Source organism: Coregonus lavaretus (assembly GCF_964263955.1).
Source record: "Coregonus lavaretus genome assembly, contig: HAP1_SCAFFOLD_4192, whole genome shotgun sequence".
NCBI lineage: Eukaryota > Metazoa > Chordata > Actinopteri > Salmoniformes > Salmonidae > Coregonus > Coregonus lavaretus.
The window spans coordinates 1-18,681 of record NW_028156207.1 but is presented as its reverse complement, the minus strand read 5'-3'; the positions used below and the strand labels follow the sequence as shown (position 1 = coordinate 18,681).

Here is an 18,681-nt window from a genome sequence, read left to right as displayed (position 1 = left end):
CATATCTTATACAGTACAACATGTATTATACAGTACAACATGTATTATACAGTACAACATGTATTATGCAGTACAACATGTATTATACAGTACAACATGTATTATACAGTACAACATGTATTATACAGTACAACATGTCTAATACAGTACAACATGTATTATACAGTACAACATGTATTATACAGTACAACTTTTATTATACAATACAACATGTATTATACAGTACAACATGTATTATACAGTACAACATGTATTATACAGTACAACATTTTTTTTACAATAAAACATGTATTATACAGTACAACATGTATTATACAATACAACATGTATTATACAGTACATCAGGTATTATACAGTACAACATGTATTATATAGTACAACATGTATTATACAGTACAACATGTATTATACAATACAACATGTATCATACAGTACAACATGTATTATACAGTACAACATGTATTATACAGTACAACATGTATTATACAATACAACATGTATTATACAGTACAACGTGTATTATACAGTACAACATGTATTATACAGTACAACATATATTATACAATACAACATGTATCATACAGTACAACATGTATTATACAGTACAACATGTATTATACAGTACAACATGTATTATACAGTACAACATGTTTTATACAGTACATCTTGTATTATACAGTACAACATGTATTATACAGTACAGCATGTATTATACAGTACAACATGTCTAAGACAGTACAACATGTATTATACAGTACAACATGTATTATACAATACAACATGTATTATACAGTACAACATGTATTATACAGTACAACATGTATTATACAATACAACATGTATTATACAGTACAACATGTATTATACAGTACAACAAGTATTATACAATACAACATGTATTACACAGTACAACATGTAGTATACAATACAACATATCTTATACAGTACAACATGTATTATACAGTACAACATGTATTATACAGTACAACATGTATTATACAGTACAACATGTATTATACAGTACAACATGTCTAATACAGTACAACATGTATTATACAGTACAACATGTATTATACAGTACAACTTTTATTATACAATACAACATGTATTATACAGTACAACATGTATTATACAGTACAACAAGTATTATACAATACAACATGTATTACACAGTACAACATGTAGTATACAATACAACATATCTTATACAGTACAACATGTATTATACAGTACAACATGTATTATACAGTACAACATGTATTATACAGTACAACATGTATTATACAATACAACATGTATTATGCAGTACAACATGTATTATACAGTACAACATGTATTATACAGTACAACATGTCTAATACAGTACAACATGTATTATACAGTACAACATGTATTATACAATACAACATGTATTATACAGTACAACATGTATTATACAGTACAACATGTATTATACAATACAACATGTATTATACAGTACAACATGTATTATACAGTACAACAAGTATTATACAATACAACATGTATTACACAGTACAACATGTAGTATACAATACAACATATCTTATACAGTACAACATGTATTATACAGTACAACATGTATTATACAGTACAACATGTATTATGCAGTACAACATGTATTATACAGTACAACATGTATTATACAGTACAACATGTATTATACAGTACAACATGTCTAATACAGTACAACATGTATTATACAGTACAACATGTATTATACAGTACAACTTTTATTATACAATACAACATGTATTATACAGTACAACATGTATTATACAGTACAACATGTATTATACAGTACAACATTTTTTTTACAATAAAACATGTATTATACAGTACAACATGTATTATACAATACAACATGTATTATACAGTACATCAGGTATTATACAGTACAACATGTATTATATAGTACAACATGTATTATACAGTACAACATGTATTATACAATACAACATGTATCATACAGTACAACATGTATTATACAGTACAACATGTATTATACAGTACAACATGTATTATACAATACAACATGTATTATACAGTACAACGTGTATTATACAGTACAACATGTATTATACAGTACAACATATATTATACAATACAACATGTATCATACAGTACAACATGTATTATACAGTACAACATGTATTATACAGTACAACATGTATTATACAGTACAACATGTTTTATACAGTACATCTTGTATTATACAGTACAACATGTATTATACAGTACAGCATGTATTATACAGTACAACATGTCTAAGACAGTACAACATGTATTATACAGTACAACATGTATTATACAATACAACATGTATTATACAGTACAACATGTATTATACAGTACAACATGTATTATACAATACAACATGTATTATACAGTACAACATGTATTATACAGTACAACAAGTATTATACAATACAACATGTATTACACAGTACAACATGTAGTATACAATACAACATATCTTATACAGTACAACATGTATTATACAGTACAACATGTATTATACAGTACAACATGTATTATACAGTACAACATGTATTATACAGTACAACATGTCTAATACAGTACAACATGTATTATACAGTACAACATGTATTATACAGTACAACTTTTATTATACAATACAACATGTATTATACAGTACAACATGTATTATACAGTACAACATGTATTATACAGTACAACATATATTTTACAGTACAACATGTATTATACAGTACAACATGTATTATACAGTACAACTTTTATTATACAATACAACATGTATTATACAGTACAACATGTATTATACAGTACAACATGTATTATACAGTACAACATGTATTATACAATACAACATGTATTATACAGTACAAAATGTATTATACAGTACAACAAGTATTATACAATACAACATGTATTACACAGTACAACATGTAGTATACAATACAACATATCTTATACAGTACAACATGTATTATACAGTACAACATGTATTATACAGTACAACATGTATTATGCAGTACAACATGTATTATACAGTACAACATGTATTATACAGTACAACATGTATTATACAGTACAACATGTCTAATACAGTACAACATGTATTATACAGTACAACATGTATTATACAGTACAACTTTTATTATACAATACAACATGTATTATACAGTACAACATGTATTATACAGTACAACATGTATTATACAGTACAACATTTTTTTTTACAATACAACATGTATTATACAGTACAACATCTATTATACAATACAACATGTATTATACAGTACATCATGTATTATACAGTACAACATGTATTATATAGTACAACATGTATTATACAGTACAACATGTATTATACAATACAACATGTATCATACAGTACAACATGTATTATACAGTACAACATGTATTATACAGTACAACATGTATTATACAATACAACATGTATTATACAGTACAACGTGTATTATACAGTACAACATGTATTATACAGTACAACATATATTATACAATACAACATGTATCATACAGTACAACATGTATTATACAGTACAACATGTATTATACAGTACAACATGTATTATACAATACAACATGTGTTATACAGTACAACATGTATTATACAGTACAACATGTATTATACAGTAAAACATGTTTTATACAGTACATCTTGTATTATACAGTACAACATGTATTATACAGTACAGCATGTATTATACAGTACAACATGTCTAAGACAGTACAACATGTATTATACAGTACAACATGTATTATACAATACAACATGTATTATACAGTACAACATGTATTATACAGTACAACATGTATTATACAATACAACATGTATTATACAGTACAACATGTATTATACAGTACAACAAGTATTATACAATACAACATGTATTACACAGTACAACATGTAGTATACAATACAACATATCTTATACAGTACAACATGTATTATACAGTACAACATGTATTATACAGTACAACATGTATTATACAGTACAACATGTATTATACAGTACAACATGTCTAATACAGTACAACATGTATTATACAGTACAACATGTATTATACAGTACAACTTTTATTATACAATACAACATGTATTATACAGTACAACATGTATTATACAGTACAACATGTATTATACAGTACAACATATATTTTACAGTACAACATGTATTATACAGTACAACATGTATTATACAGTACAACTTTTATTATACAATACAACATGTATTATACAGTACAACATGTATTATACAGTACAACATGTATTATACAGTACAACATGTATTATACAGTACAACATTTATTTTACAATACAACATGTATTATACAGTACAACATGTATTATACAATACAACATGTATTATACAGTACATCATGTATTATACAGTACAACATGTATTATATAGTACAACATGTATTATACAGTACAACATGTATTATACAATACAACATGTATCATATAGTACAACATGTATTATACAGTACAACATGTATTATACAGTACAACATGTATTATACAATACAACATGTATTATACAGTACAACATGTATTATACAGTACAACATGTATTATACGGTACAACATATATTATACAATACAACATGTATCATACAGTACAACATGTATTATACAGTACAACATGTATTATACAGTACAACATGTATTATACAATACAACATGTGTTATACAGTACAACATGTATTATACAGTACAACATGTATTATACAGTACAACATGTTTTATACAGTACATCTTGTATTATACAGTACAACATGTATTATACAGTACAGCATGTATTATACAGTACAACATGTCTAATACAGTACAACATGTATAATGTTCTTTAAGCTCAAAATAAATGTACATGTCAATGTAATAGATCCCTGAATCAGAAACAGAATCAGAATCAGAATCAGAATCAGAATCGGAATCAGAATTAGAATCAGAATCATTATTATTCTACAAGTATATTTACATGTACCAAGAATTTGATATGCCTTCCAATAAACAGAAATTAGAGACAGAATATAGACAAAAATTACAGCAATAGAAAGTAAATACTGATATCAAGCAGATAGGCTTGTAACTCTGTACTGGATCCACACTGTGTTCTCATACAGACCTATTAATAACTTCCATCCCAGTGTAACACAATGTCAGAGTGTGTATCTCACCTCTCCTCCTTTCTCCTCCTTTCTGCATAGTTGTGGAAACTAAGGGAACATATTTTACATTCCCCATCTCTCTTTGAGGAGTCTGCCTTCCTCCCCCACCTCTCCTCCTCTCCTCCTTTCCCCCGCCTCTCCTCCTCTCCCCCACCTCTCCTCCTCTCTTCCACCTCTCCTCCTCTCCCCCACCTCTCCTCCTCTCCCCAACCTCTCCTCCTCTCCTCCACCTCCTCTCCCCCACCTCTCCTCCTCTCCCCCACCTCTCCTCCTCTCCTCCACCTCTCCTACTCTCCCCACCTCTCCTCCTCTCCCCCACCTCTCCTCCACCTCCTCTCCCCCACCCCACCCCCTCATCTCCTCCACCTCTCTCTCCTCCTCTCCCCTACCTCCTTTCCCCCCATCTCCTCCTCTCCCCCACCTCTCCTCCTCTTACCCACCTCTCCTCCGCTCCCCCATCTCTCCTCCTCTCTCCCACCTATCCTCCTCTCCCCCACCTCTCCTCCTCTCCCCCACCTCTCCTCCTCTCCCCCACCTCTCCTCCGCCTCTCCACCCCTCACCCACCTCTCCTCCTCTCCCCTACCTCTCCTCCTCTCCTCCACCTCTCCTCCTCTCCCCCACCTCTCCTCCACCACCTCTCCCCCGCCTCTTCTCCTCTCCCCCACCTCTCCTCCTCTCCTCCACCTCTCCTCCTCTCCTCCACCTCTCCTCCTCTCCCCCATCTCTACGCCTCTCCTCCACCTCCTCTCCCCCGCCTCTCCTCCTCTCCCCCACATCTCCTCCTCTCCCCCACCTCTCCTCCTCTTCCCCACCTCTCCTCCGCTCCCCCATCTCTCCTCCTCTCTCCCACCTATCCTCCTCTCCCCCACCTCTCCCCCACCTCTCCTCCTCTCCCCCACCTCTCCTCCGCCTCTCCTCCCCTCACCCACCTCTCCTCCTCTCCCCCACCTCTCCTCCGCCTCTCCTCCCCTCACCCACCTCTCCTCCTCTCCCCCACCTCTCCTCCTCTCCCCCATCTCTCCTCCTCTCCTCCACCTCTCCTCCTCTCCCCCACCTCTCCTCCTCTCCCCCACATCTCCTCCTCTCCCCTACCTCCTCTCCCCTGCCTCTTCTCCTCTCCCCCACCTCTCCTCCTCTCCTCCACCTCTCCTCCTCTCCCCCACCTCTACGCCTCTCCTCCACCTCTCCTCCTCTCCCCTACCTCTCCCCCACCTCTCCTCCAGCTCTCCTCCTCTCCCCCACTTCTCCTCCTCTCCCCCACCTCTCCTCCTCTCCCCTGTCACACCTCCTCCTCCCGCTCCTCTCCTTCTCTCCCCTACTCCCTCTCCTCCCCCACTTCTCCTCCCTCTCCTCCCCCACTCCTCCTTCCCTCTCCTCCCCCACTCCTCCTCCCTCTCCTCCCCCACCCCTCCCCACGCTCTGGATAAGAGCGTCTGCTAAATGACTAAAATGTAAAATGTAATTCGAGGGGCTTTATTGGCATGGGAAACATATGTTTCCATCGCCAAAGCAAGTGAAATAGATAGTAAACAAAAGTGAAATAAACAATATAAAATTAACAGTAAACATTACCCAATAGTTCCAAAAGAATAAAGACATTCAAATGTCATATTATGTGTATATACAGTGTTGTAATGATGTGCAAATAGTTAAACTACAAAAGTAAAAATAAATAAATATGAGTTGTATTTACAATGATGTTTGTTCTTCACTGGTTGCCCTTTTCTTGTGGCAACAGGTCACAAATATTGCTGCTGTGATGGCACACTGTGGTATTTCACCCAATAGATATGGGAGTTCATCAAAATTGGATTTGTTTTCGAATTCTTTGTGAGCCTGAGTTTGTGTCCCAAATGGCACCCTATTCCCTATATAGTGCATTACTTTAGACCAGAGAATGGCACCCTATTCCTATATAGCGCACTACTTTAGACCAGAGAATGGCACCCTATTCCCTATATAGTGCACTACTTTAGACCAGAGAATGGCACCCTATTCCCTATATAGCGCACTACTTTGGACCAGAGAATGGCACCCTATTCCCTATATAGTGCACTACTTTAGACCAGAGCTCTTCAAAAGCAGTGCACTATATAGGGAATAGGGTGCCATTTGAGAAGAAGACAGTGGTAAGGCTAATCTGGGACTGGAAACAGTGGCTTTGATAGTAGCTACAGTACACTGGCTATAACGTAGATATTACAACATAGATATTACAACGTAGATATTACAACGTAGATATTACAACATAGATATTACAACGTAGATATTACAACGTAGATATTACAATATAGATATTACAACATAGATATTACAACGTAGATATTACAACATAGATATTACAACGTAGATATTACAACATAGATATTACAACGTAGATATTACAACATAGATATTACAACGTAGATATTACAACGTAGATATTACAACATAGATATTACAACGTAGATATTACAACATAGATATTACAACATAGATATTACAACGTAGATATTACAACATAGATATTACAACATAGATATTACAACGTAGATATTACAACGTAGATATTACAACATAGATATTACAACATAGATATTACAACGTAGATATTACAACATAGATATTACAACGTAGATATTACAACATAGATATTACAACATAGATATTACAACGTAGATATTACAACATAGATATTACAACGTAGATATTACAACATAGATATTATAACATAGATATTACAACGTAGATATTACAACATAGATATTACAACATAGATATTACAACGTAGATATTACAACATAGATATTACAACGTAGATATTACAACATAGATTTTACAACATAGATATTACAACGTAGATATTACAACATAGATATTACAACATAGATATTACAACGTAGATATTACAACATAGATATTACAACATAGATATTACAACGTAGATATTACAACATAGATATTACAACATAGATATTACAACATAGATATTACAACATAGATATTACAACGTAGATATTACAACATAGATATTATAACACACATCCTAAGACTCTGTAACATTACTTCTTGTTGCCCCGAGGACACAACATTAAGCCAGCATCCCAAATGGCACCCTATTCCCAAATGGCCCAAATGGTTCTGGTCAAAAGTAGTGCACTACATAGGGAATAAGGTTCCATTGGGGATGAATCCTAACCCTCCTCTGTGAAGGAGTCCTTGTAGCCATAATCCCCTCAGGAGACGTCCACTGGGATTTTGGGTGTATAGCCATCAGACTTAAACACTCACTGTAAGGGACCTATTCTAGTGAACAACTCTGAAACACCCTTTATCACCTCACACCAACAATAACTACCCAACCAAACTGACAGAATCAAGACAGCTATTACTGTCGTTTTCAACAACTAGGCAATAAAACAATCCATGTCCATTATTCCTTATGTGTAGTTCTCTCTCTCTCTCTCTCTCTCTCTCTCTCTCTCTCTCTCTCTCTCTCTCGCTCTCTCTCTCTCTCTCTCTCTCTCTCTCTCTCTCTCTCTCTCTCTCTCTCTCTCTCTCTCTCATAATGTGTATAATAATTATATAGTGCTATTTCTATTGTTTTATTACCATTGTCATTATTTTATTTCACTAGTCCTGCATGTTGGAGTTCCAAGCCTAAGATTTTCACTGTATCCTGCAATCACAACCTGCAGCCCTGTACATGTGACTATTAAACAATCTGAATGTAAAGTCTGCAAAAACACTACAGTATACTACAGTCATCTGTCCTGCTCCCAGCTCTGTCCTGCCTGGTTTATTGGATTCATTGTGAAGTTGCAGAGGGACTTGACTTTCAGCTTTGAAGTTGTGAGCAACTGCAGGACCTTTGGCTTGGGCACACTCTCTTAGTTCAGAGAGAGAGAGAGAGAGAGAGAGAGAGAGAGAGAGAGAGAGAGAGAGAGAGAGAGAGAGAGAGAGAGAGAGAGAGAGAGAGAGAGAGAGAGAGAGAGAGAGAGAAAAGACCGGGGGAGAGAGGGAGGGGGTACGGTGGAGGAAGTGATAGAGTGTGTGAAGGAAGGAGAGGAGAAAGTGGGACCAGGCCATGTATGTAAAAGAAACCATTGTGTTGCTCAACATAGTCAAATTGAAGCCTAGTTCACTGCAGCTTGTCACTTCAATATTCAAGGAAAATTCTGGAAATGTATGCTGATTGCACAAATGACCTATAGAAGAGGGAACAATCTATTGCCAGGGATATACCTTCACAAATCGTTAAAGACTCAAGACGGACTTAGCCATTGAATCAGCATTACATTAGTTTAACTATACATTAGATGAAGGACAGAGCCATTAAATCAGTATTACATTAGTTTAACTATACATTAGATGAAGGACAGAGCCATTAAATCAGTATTACATTAGTTTAACTATACATTAGATGAAGGACAGAGCCATTGAATCAGCATTACATAAGTGGTGGGGGATAGGTGGTTTGGGATGCAGGGTACACAGTAAAAAATGGGGTGTTAATATTTCAGAGTAAAGTTATTTTAACCCAGATAGAGTATTTTCAACATTTTTGAGAGTAAAGTTGCTCTATCAGTGGAGTTAAAAGTGAGTGTAAAAATCTGCAGATACGCAGTGACAATTTCAACTCTACAGCAGTGATGAATACCCGCCACTCTGCTTTGCTGAAGTTTGGCACGTACGTTGGTGGAGGAAGATTGCGAAGGAGTAGCTAGGCCACAGATATTGCTAGGTAAGTTACATCCCCGTTTTTTCAACACCAAACCGGTATTTTTTAACTTTACATAATTTTAGAGTTGTGCTGATGTCAAGGTCATATTTTAAGTTACGAGTTCCATGCGGCGGTCCCACTTGCAGTGACCTCGTCATCAGCCAGCTAAATTAGCTTGTAAGTTCAGATGGTTGACAGTAATAACTGTTATATGATATACCCATGGAATATGTTTGATATTTTTGTGAATGGCTTGCTGTTTCATATGGCTAAAAATAGGTAACGTTAACTTAGCTAATCAGTTCGTTTGAAGGACACCACCGTTTGGCATGAGCGCAGATTGTGCTTGTCATGCGGTTAGCTAGCTTGCAATCAGTATCGGTAACTGTCTTTCTTTGTGTTGCAATATTTTCACGAATGAAGTTTGTCAGAATGGTAAATACGTAAAATAACGTTCGCTAACAACAAAACATTTATACAGATAGTATTGTTAGCTAACGTTATTGTATAGCTTCCCAGGCTTCCTTACACTAACGCTAACTGTTTTTTATAAAGCTATATATAACGGTAATGTTAGCATGCTTCTGATAGTTAGCCAGCTAATGTTGGTGTTATAAAACGATAACTTAGATCACTGATTTGCATGACAGGTTTGTTTAACATTGCTTAACCATTTTAATGGTTAGCTACTGTTCGAACTAAAATGGCTAATGAGCTAGCTAACTTTGACACATAGCTAGTTATTTGGTAGCTAATGGGACAATGTGCCTCTAAACTTGAACTAGCCTACACCCATTTGCTGCAGAAAATGGCAGCTTAACGTTATATTCAACCAGCACAACTGTGTCTACTTCAGCCTTTGTAATTGCAGTGTAACGTCTAAGTAATGCATAGTGCATTGCGTAGCTAGTACTACTGAGATAAATGGATAGTTAGCTAACGCTTAGTTGAACCAGCACTAAATGATGATTTTGAATATATATTTTCTTTGTTAACAGAGGCAAAATGCTGTTGCGTGTTCAGCTCGGGGAAGAGCAGAAATACGTCAAGCTGTCTGAGCTGACATTCAATGCTTTCTTGAAAGAAGGTAGGTATAATAGGTTAAAGCAATACATATCACCCTAATGACAAAATAATACAGCATTAAGCTATTATCTTATGATATCTATTTAGGTCTATAGTCATTTCTGCTGTGCTTTATATTTTCAGTAACATAAAATCAGGTGCAGATCCTTGTCTTTCATCATTTTGTGAACACATGAGGCAACCTTAAGTATGAACTTGGATTCTTGTGAGAAGGGAATGCATGTTTTTCTTTTTTTTCTTCTTTTTTTAACAGTGTGTCTAAAATTCAACATACCAGAAAGCAGAAAGCCAGACATTAAGGTGTATGACCAGTCTGACACAGAAGTTGACTCAGATGTTTTTGAAGAATTAGTAAAGGAGTCACCTGGAACTTTCAGAATCATGCTGGGCAATGGACTTGGTATTCATTCATTCAATTAGTTTTTTAGTTTAAAGGCCAGAATGAGAACCTTTATTGTCTTAAAAATAACAGTTTATTGTAATATGTTTCTATGTTTTGCACAAATTTCATAATGAACAGATACCTCTCATTCATCATCATGCTCGGGTACATCTGATGACACCATCATTCTGAATTTCACTGTGTGTGACGATGTTGAAGAAGTAGCGGCTGGCGAAGGAAGCCAGCCTAAAAGGCCATGCCACATAAACTATGAGGCAAAAGCAGTAAGTGGTGAACATTGCTGTTAAGTCCAATCTGAATGTTGTTTCATCATGTGACAGCATTACATATTGTTTTACAATTACGGAAAGCACATTTCTTTCCACCTATAGCTGATTGAAAAAATCCTAACATCAAAGCCTGGTGGTGAACGCATTATGCAAGAGTATGGAAAAACCAAATCTCTGACAGATGCCACCAGAAGACAGATGATCAACATACTTGCTGCTGAGATGACAGAAACACATGGGTAAGCATTAAGCATATAGATGGGCTGTAAAGAAACATTGTTATTATTTTCCGGTTATTAATTATGTAAAATGTGTTGTGCAATATCAATTCAGTGTGATGTTAACTTTGAATTCATATGCTAGGACATCCCCCCCCAAAAGTGTCAGAGTGATGTATGCACAGGGGATAGTAGCTTTGTTTCCCTATCTACAAGACCCATACTCACAACATGGATATGTAAGTAAATGGGTTATTGCAACATTATGCACATATTCACTCTATGAAATGGGAATAGTACTCCTTTATAATTTATTTATAATAATATAGGATCATTACTACGATCCGGAGAGTGGTTCCGGATACCTTGCATGGCGATTGAAGACCATAAGAAAAACAGCAGAGGAAAGAGGTGCCTCAGTCAGCAAATCTCCTAAAGGTATGTTTTCTGATCAGTGACATGTAATTATAATGGTGACCTGTGAATTGTACAGAAAGGATTTCTTAACACTGTATTTTGTCTTAAGTTGGTGGGCCAGGCCGTGATCGTCAGCCCTTCACCTATGACAGAGAGCCATCTGATGAGGATGTGGAAGCAGCTATTGCTGTTTTGAGACACTCTGCTGATGAAAACACTGTCCGTGAGAAGATGAAAATGACCTTCATATATCGGCAAGCAATGGTCAACGATGAAGCCAAATCATCAGATGTCTTCTCGGTCTTCCCAAGATTTCTGGACACACCAGGACTGGTATGACAACTTAATTCACTGCATCACCAAAAATATCCAATGAAGAATAAGGTAACACTCATTATTTCTGTCTTTGTGTGTTACATTGCAGATAGAACAAGATTTCAGACTTCTGTTTGGTGAGGCCACAGCCAACAAATTCTTGGAGAAGTGGCCAACCACTTTCAAAGCAAAAGTAATAAAGGAAAGCCATGGACTTGTATCCACCACAGAACTCTTGGATTTGATGCGCAATGCTGAGTCAGCTGCTGAAGTTGAGAATGGTATGAATGAACTGTTTTACTTTTTATGTGGATAATGTAGGTGTGCATTATATGTCCATAATGGTGCAAGTTGTGAATAAGAATGTTATGCTACGGCACAATGTTAACCAGGTTTTTATTTACTTATTTGTAGGCTGGGACAGTGACATGTCTGCCATCTTGCTGCTGCTACATTTGCTACCACCATCTGCACAAGGTAGAAAGAGGCCGGGAAAGATGTCTGCATATCAAGCTGTAGATCAGCTCATCAGATTTCAAAAGGTATGCTTAACAGTTGTTTAAAATATATATTCCATCATCTCAATCTTGTGCACAGTTTGAGGTGATCTTATCTATTGTCAGAGGTTAGTCACCAAAACAATTCTGTTGAATGTGTTTTTTTTGTAGGTTGGAACCAGTGTGCAGCAGCATCTTGACAACATCACCCAAAGCAGTCAGCCCTACCTTCTCGCCCAGGGATCCACACAGAGCAGCATTCACTCCTACTTCATTGTGGTTGACAAGCATGCTCTTCCATGCAAGGCAACAGGTTCAGTAGGAGCTTTTGACGAAGTCTTTAAAGCCCATTACGTATTTGGTACGTCATACAGTTCTTCCTTGAGCAGCTTTTTCACTTTTGTGCAAACAACCATCTATAACATCGACATGGGGGAAACAAAGGAGACTCCTAGAGTTGCTGAGTTGCGAGCAAGAATGGTGCGTTAGTTGAGATAAAACTATGAAGTGTTTTCTTTGCAAAAGTGACCATGGAAGTCCAAACAACCTTGTTAAGCACCTTAAGATAATTCATGGGCTATGTACAGGCAGGACTCTTTTTCTGAAATGTGGTCAAGAAGGATGCTCACGTTCTTTTGGTAGCTTTTCTGGTTTTAGAAAACATCTTAACAAGTGCCACGGAGAAAGTTTAGTAGATTCTATAGAAGATGATCTTTCAGACCCTCAAAGTACCGTCAACACCAGTAATATTTCTCATGTTGAAGTGTCGACTGAATGTTTAGAGGCTGAGTCAGAGTTATCTTCGCCATACATTGTAAATAGTTGTGCAGCTGTTATTTCTGATCTAAAGGCAGCAGGTGTTGGTCAAAGTACAGTAAATACTGTAGTGATTTCCATGGAAGAGATTGTTCAAGATATTCATCAGCATGCTAAAGAAACAGTGATAAAGCATGTATTTAGTAATGAAAGAGAAACAGAAATGTGCAAGAAAGTTGAGGCGTGTTTTGAGGGGTTAGAGAATCCTTTCACAGTTCTAAATTCGGAATACAAGCGATCAAAATTTATGACTGCCAAGTGGGAAATAGTAGAACCAGTTGAATGTGTGATTGGTTCAAGATTTGACACAAGACGAAATAAAAAGACTGGAACATATGATCAGGTAGTAGTTCAAGATAAATTCATGTATATTCCAATTTTATCTACACTGCAGTCAATATTTAAAAGTCAGTATTTTGCAGAAATGTTGCAAAGCTCAGCTACCAGCAACTCTAGACTGAGAGATATTTGTGATGGATCTTTTTTTAAAAGTCACCCCCTGTTCTCAACTGAGAAGCAGACAATACAGGTCCAGATGTTCTATGATGATTTTGAGGTCGCCAACCCATTGGGTTCCAAGCGAGGTATTCATAAATTGGGTGGAGTATATTTTACTTTAAGAAACTTCTCTCCAAAATGGAATTCTTTTTTGGCTAACATACACCTGTGCGCCTTATTTCATACTCAAGATGTTAAACGATATGGTTTTAGTGAAATTTTTGCTCCCATTGTTCGAGACATTAAAGTGTTAGAGAGCGATGGTATTGAGATTCCATTATACAGTGGTTATGTACGTGGCACTGTAGTACAGGTAACAGGTGATAATTTGGGTTTGCATAGTTTGTTTGGTCTGGTGGAGTCTTTCAGTGCAAGGTACTGTTGCAGGTTCTGTTTATCAGAAAAGGAGGACTTTCAAACAGAATTCTCTGAAGATTCTTCCAAAATAGTTTTACGCACCAAAGATATGCATACTGCTCACTGTCAAGAAATGGCTTGTAATCCATCCCTTCCGTATGTTTTTGGTGTGAAAAGGTCATGCATATTAAATTCATTGAGGTATTTTCACACAACTGAGAACTTCTCAGTTGATGTGATGCATGATGTGTTAGAAGGGGTTGGCCAGTACGAATTGAAGTTATTATTTCTGTATTTGAATGAAAAACATGTTACATCAGGAGAAATACATTCAAGAATACAAAGTTTTGATTATGGTTTCACAGAGAGAAATAACAGGCCTGTGACTGTTAATTTAAGTGAAGGATCTAATGATCTGGGACTGAATGCAATTCAGTCCTGGTGCTTACTTAGGAATGTTCCTCTTATCTTTGGAGATTTGGTAACTTCTACTGACCAACACTGGGGCCTGCTTCTTTTATTATTGCAAATAATTAACATTATATTCTCGCCCATGTTATCTCAAGGTCTATGTGTATATTTAAAACATTTGATTGTTGATCACCATACACTGTTTAAGAAGTTGTATCCTCAGAAAAAACTTTTACCAAAGCACCATTTTCTTATCCACTATCCCCGCTGCATCCAGAAAATAGGGCCTGTACTTCATAGTTGGTGTATGAGGTATGAAGGCAAACATAATTTTTTCAAAAAACAGCTTAAATCGTTTAAAAATATTACCAAAACGCTGGCAAAAAAGCATCAGAATCATATGGCATATAGTTGGCGAAGATCAACAACTTTTAGTCGGTTAGATATTGGTCCAGGAAAAATGGTGGCTTTAAATATGGTAAAAGGAGGTTCTGAAATTGCTTTGGCAATGCAAGTGCCCAGTAGCATTCAGGTTATGAAGGTTAATTGGGCTAAACATAATGGGTATGTTTATCGCCCACACTTGGTTATCTGTGGCGAAGTTGACTCTGAAGTGCCCTTGTTTTATCAGATTGAGTCAGTTCTGATAATGTGTGAAAAACTGTTACTACTCACAGTGCCTTTAGTTACAGTAACCTTTCAAGAACATTTCCATGCATATGAGGTGATCAGATCAAAGCATGATTTAGTTTTTTTTCATGTCGACAACCTGCACTACCCTAGACCTTTTGACATACAAAGGTCATATGGAGGAAATGACACAGCTCTCCTTGTTGTGCCATATTGCTTTCTCTGGTGAACATTTTTATGATGTTATACTTCTGTCATAGACAAGGCAATGGGTGTACAATGTAAATTCACGGACATTGAAATTATACTTTTTTTTTTCAATAAATGTGGGTGCTCTCATCTTGTATTATTGTGCTTTGTTTTATTTGATAGTATTGATATTTCTATAATTCAGTAACACTACATCATATGATTTAAATAAAAATAAAAAAAACACTGTAGAGAAATGAAAAGTAAATATCATTACACTTTAAAGTGTCATTTTTTAAAGTAAAATTGTAGTTGACTTAACTCTATACAGTGTAATCATATTACTCTCAACAGTGTGATTAAACTACAGTGTTAAATATTTTGACACATTTCATTGTTATTTTTTACACAATATGGAGTAGAATTAACTCTAAAAGTTTTACACTGACCAAAGAGTACATTTTACACTGATTTTGAGTGGGACCAAATGTTATCTGAAACAGAGTTAAATTCAACTCGATAGGAGTTAAATTAACACTTCTGTTTTTACTGTGTAGAGTAGGGTGGTGGACAGGGTATAGGGTCGGGGGGGCAGGGTAGCGTGGGGTGGGGTGGGTGTGAGGGTAGAGTAGGGTGGGATGGGGGGCAGTGTAGGGTGGGGTGGGGTGGGTGGGATTGTAGAGTAGGGTTAGTTTGGGGGGCAGGGTAGGGTGGGGTGGGGTGGGTGGGAGGGTAGAGTAGGGTAGGTTGGGGGACAGGGTATAGGGTCGGTGGGGGGAGGCAGGGTAGCGTGGGGTGGCGTGGGTGGGAGGGTAGAGGTAGGGTAGGTTGGGGGGCAGGGTATAGGGTCGGTGGGGGGGGGGCAGGGTAGCGTGGGGTGGCGTGGGTGGGAGGGTAGAGTAGGGTAGGTTGGGGGGCAGGGTATAGGGTAGGTGGGGGGGGGCAGGTAGCGTGGGGTGGCTGGGTGGAGGGTAGAGTAGGGTAGGTTGGGGGGCAGGGTAGGGTGGGTGGCGTGGGTGGGAGGGTAGAGTAGGGTAGGTTGGGGGCAGGGTAGCGTGGGGAGGGGTGGGTGGGAGGGTAGAGTAGGGTGGGATGGGGGGCAGGTAGCGTGGGTGGGTGGTGGGAGGTAGAGTAGGGTAGGTTGGGGGACAGGGTAGGGTGGTGGACGGGGTATAGGGTCGGGGGGGCAGGGGGGGCAGGGTAGCGTGGGGTAGGTGGGAGGGTAGAGAAATGTAGGGTTGGTGGGGTGTGGGGTGGCGGGTACTATTTGACTGAAGACCCTGGCTCCTATAAGGAGTATAGTCTATTGAAAAATAATACTGCAACCACAAATGAGACTATTTTCCATTCAGATGATTTAAATCACACAGCAATAACAGTCAGATGATTTAAATCACACAGCAATAACAGTCAGATGATTTAAATCACACAGCAATAACAGTCAGATGATTTAAATCACACAGCAATAACATTCAGATGATTTAAATCACACAGCAGTGACAGTCAGATGATTTAAATCACACAGCAATAACATTCAGATGATTTAAATCACACAGCAATAACATTCAGATGATTTAAATACATTTACATTTACATTTTAGTCATTTAGCAGACGCTCTTAACCAGAGCGACTTACAGGAGCAATTAGGGTTAAGTGCCTTGCTCAAGGGCACATTAACGTCATTTAGCAGACGCTCTTAGCCAGAGCGACTCACAAATTGGTGCGTTCACCCTATAGCCAGTGGGATAACCACTTTACAATTTGGGGGGGGGGGGGGGGTTAGAAGGAATACTTTAGCCTATCCCAGGTATTCCTTAAAGAGGTGGGGTTTCAAATGTCTCCGGAAGGTGGTGAGTGACTCCGCTGTCCTGGCGTCGTGAGGGAGCTTGTTCCACCATTGGGGTGCCAGAGCAGCGAACAGTTTTGACTGGGCTGAGGGGGAGCTGTGCTTCCGCAGAGGAAGGGGAGCCAGCAGGCCAGAGGTGGATGAACGCAATGTCCTCGTTTGGGTGTAGGGACTGATCAGAGCCTGAAGGTACAGGGGTGCCGTTCCCCTCACTGCTCCAAAGGCAAGCACCATGGTCTTGTAGCGGATGCGAGCTTCAATTGGAAGCCAGTGGAGTGTGCGGAGGAGGGGGGTGACGTGAGAGAACTTGGGAAGGTTGAACACCAGACGGGCTGCGGCATTCTGGATGAGTTGTAGGGGTTTAATGGCACAGGCAGGGAGCCCAGCCAACAGCGAGTTGCAGTAGTCAGACGGGAGATGACAAGTGCCTGGACCAGGACCTGCGCCGCTTCCTGTGTAAGGCAGGGTCGCACTCTCCGAATGTTGTAGAGCATGAACCTGCAGGAGCGGGTCACCGCCTTGATGTTGGCGGAGAACGACAGGGTGTTGTCCAGGGTCACGCCTAGGCTCTTCGCACTCTGGGAGGAGGACACAGCGGAGTTGTCTACCGTGATGGCGAGATCATGGAACGGGCAGTCCTTCCCGGGGAGGAAGAGCAGCTCCGTCTTGCCAGGGTTCAGCTTGAGGTGGTGATCCGTCATCCATACTGATATGTCTGCCAGACATGCAGAGATGCGATTCGCCACCTGGTGATCAGAAGGGGGGAAAGGAGGAGAAGGATTAGTTGTGTATCGTCAGCGTAGCAATGATAGGAAAGGCCATG

At 38.1% G+C, this 18,681-nt stretch overlaps 2 long non-coding RNA genes across 2 annotated transcripts; both read left to right on the top strand.

Annotated features, from left to right (window-relative positions):
• Nucleotides 1–9,687: 9,687 nt before the first annotated feature.
• Nucleotides 9,688–12,576, top strand: LOC311126649. Its single transcript, XR_014613058.1, has 8 exons — nt 9,688–9,926; nt 10,904–10,992; nt 11,245–11,391; nt 11,512–11,657; nt 11,766–11,902; nt 12,027–12,120; nt 12,211–12,319; nt 12,408–12,576. It is a non-coding gene; the product is annotated as an uncharacterized lncRNA (long non-coding RNA).
• A 6-nt stretch (nt 12,577–12,582) lies between these two features.
• Nucleotides 12,583–16,166, top strand: LOC311126648. Its single transcript, XR_014613057.1, has 4 exons — nt 12,583–12,631; nt 12,723–12,894; nt 13,028–13,155; nt 13,282–16,166. It is a non-coding gene; the product is annotated as an uncharacterized lncRNA (long non-coding RNA).
• The last annotated feature ends 2,515 nt before the right edge of the window (nt 16,167–18,681 follow it).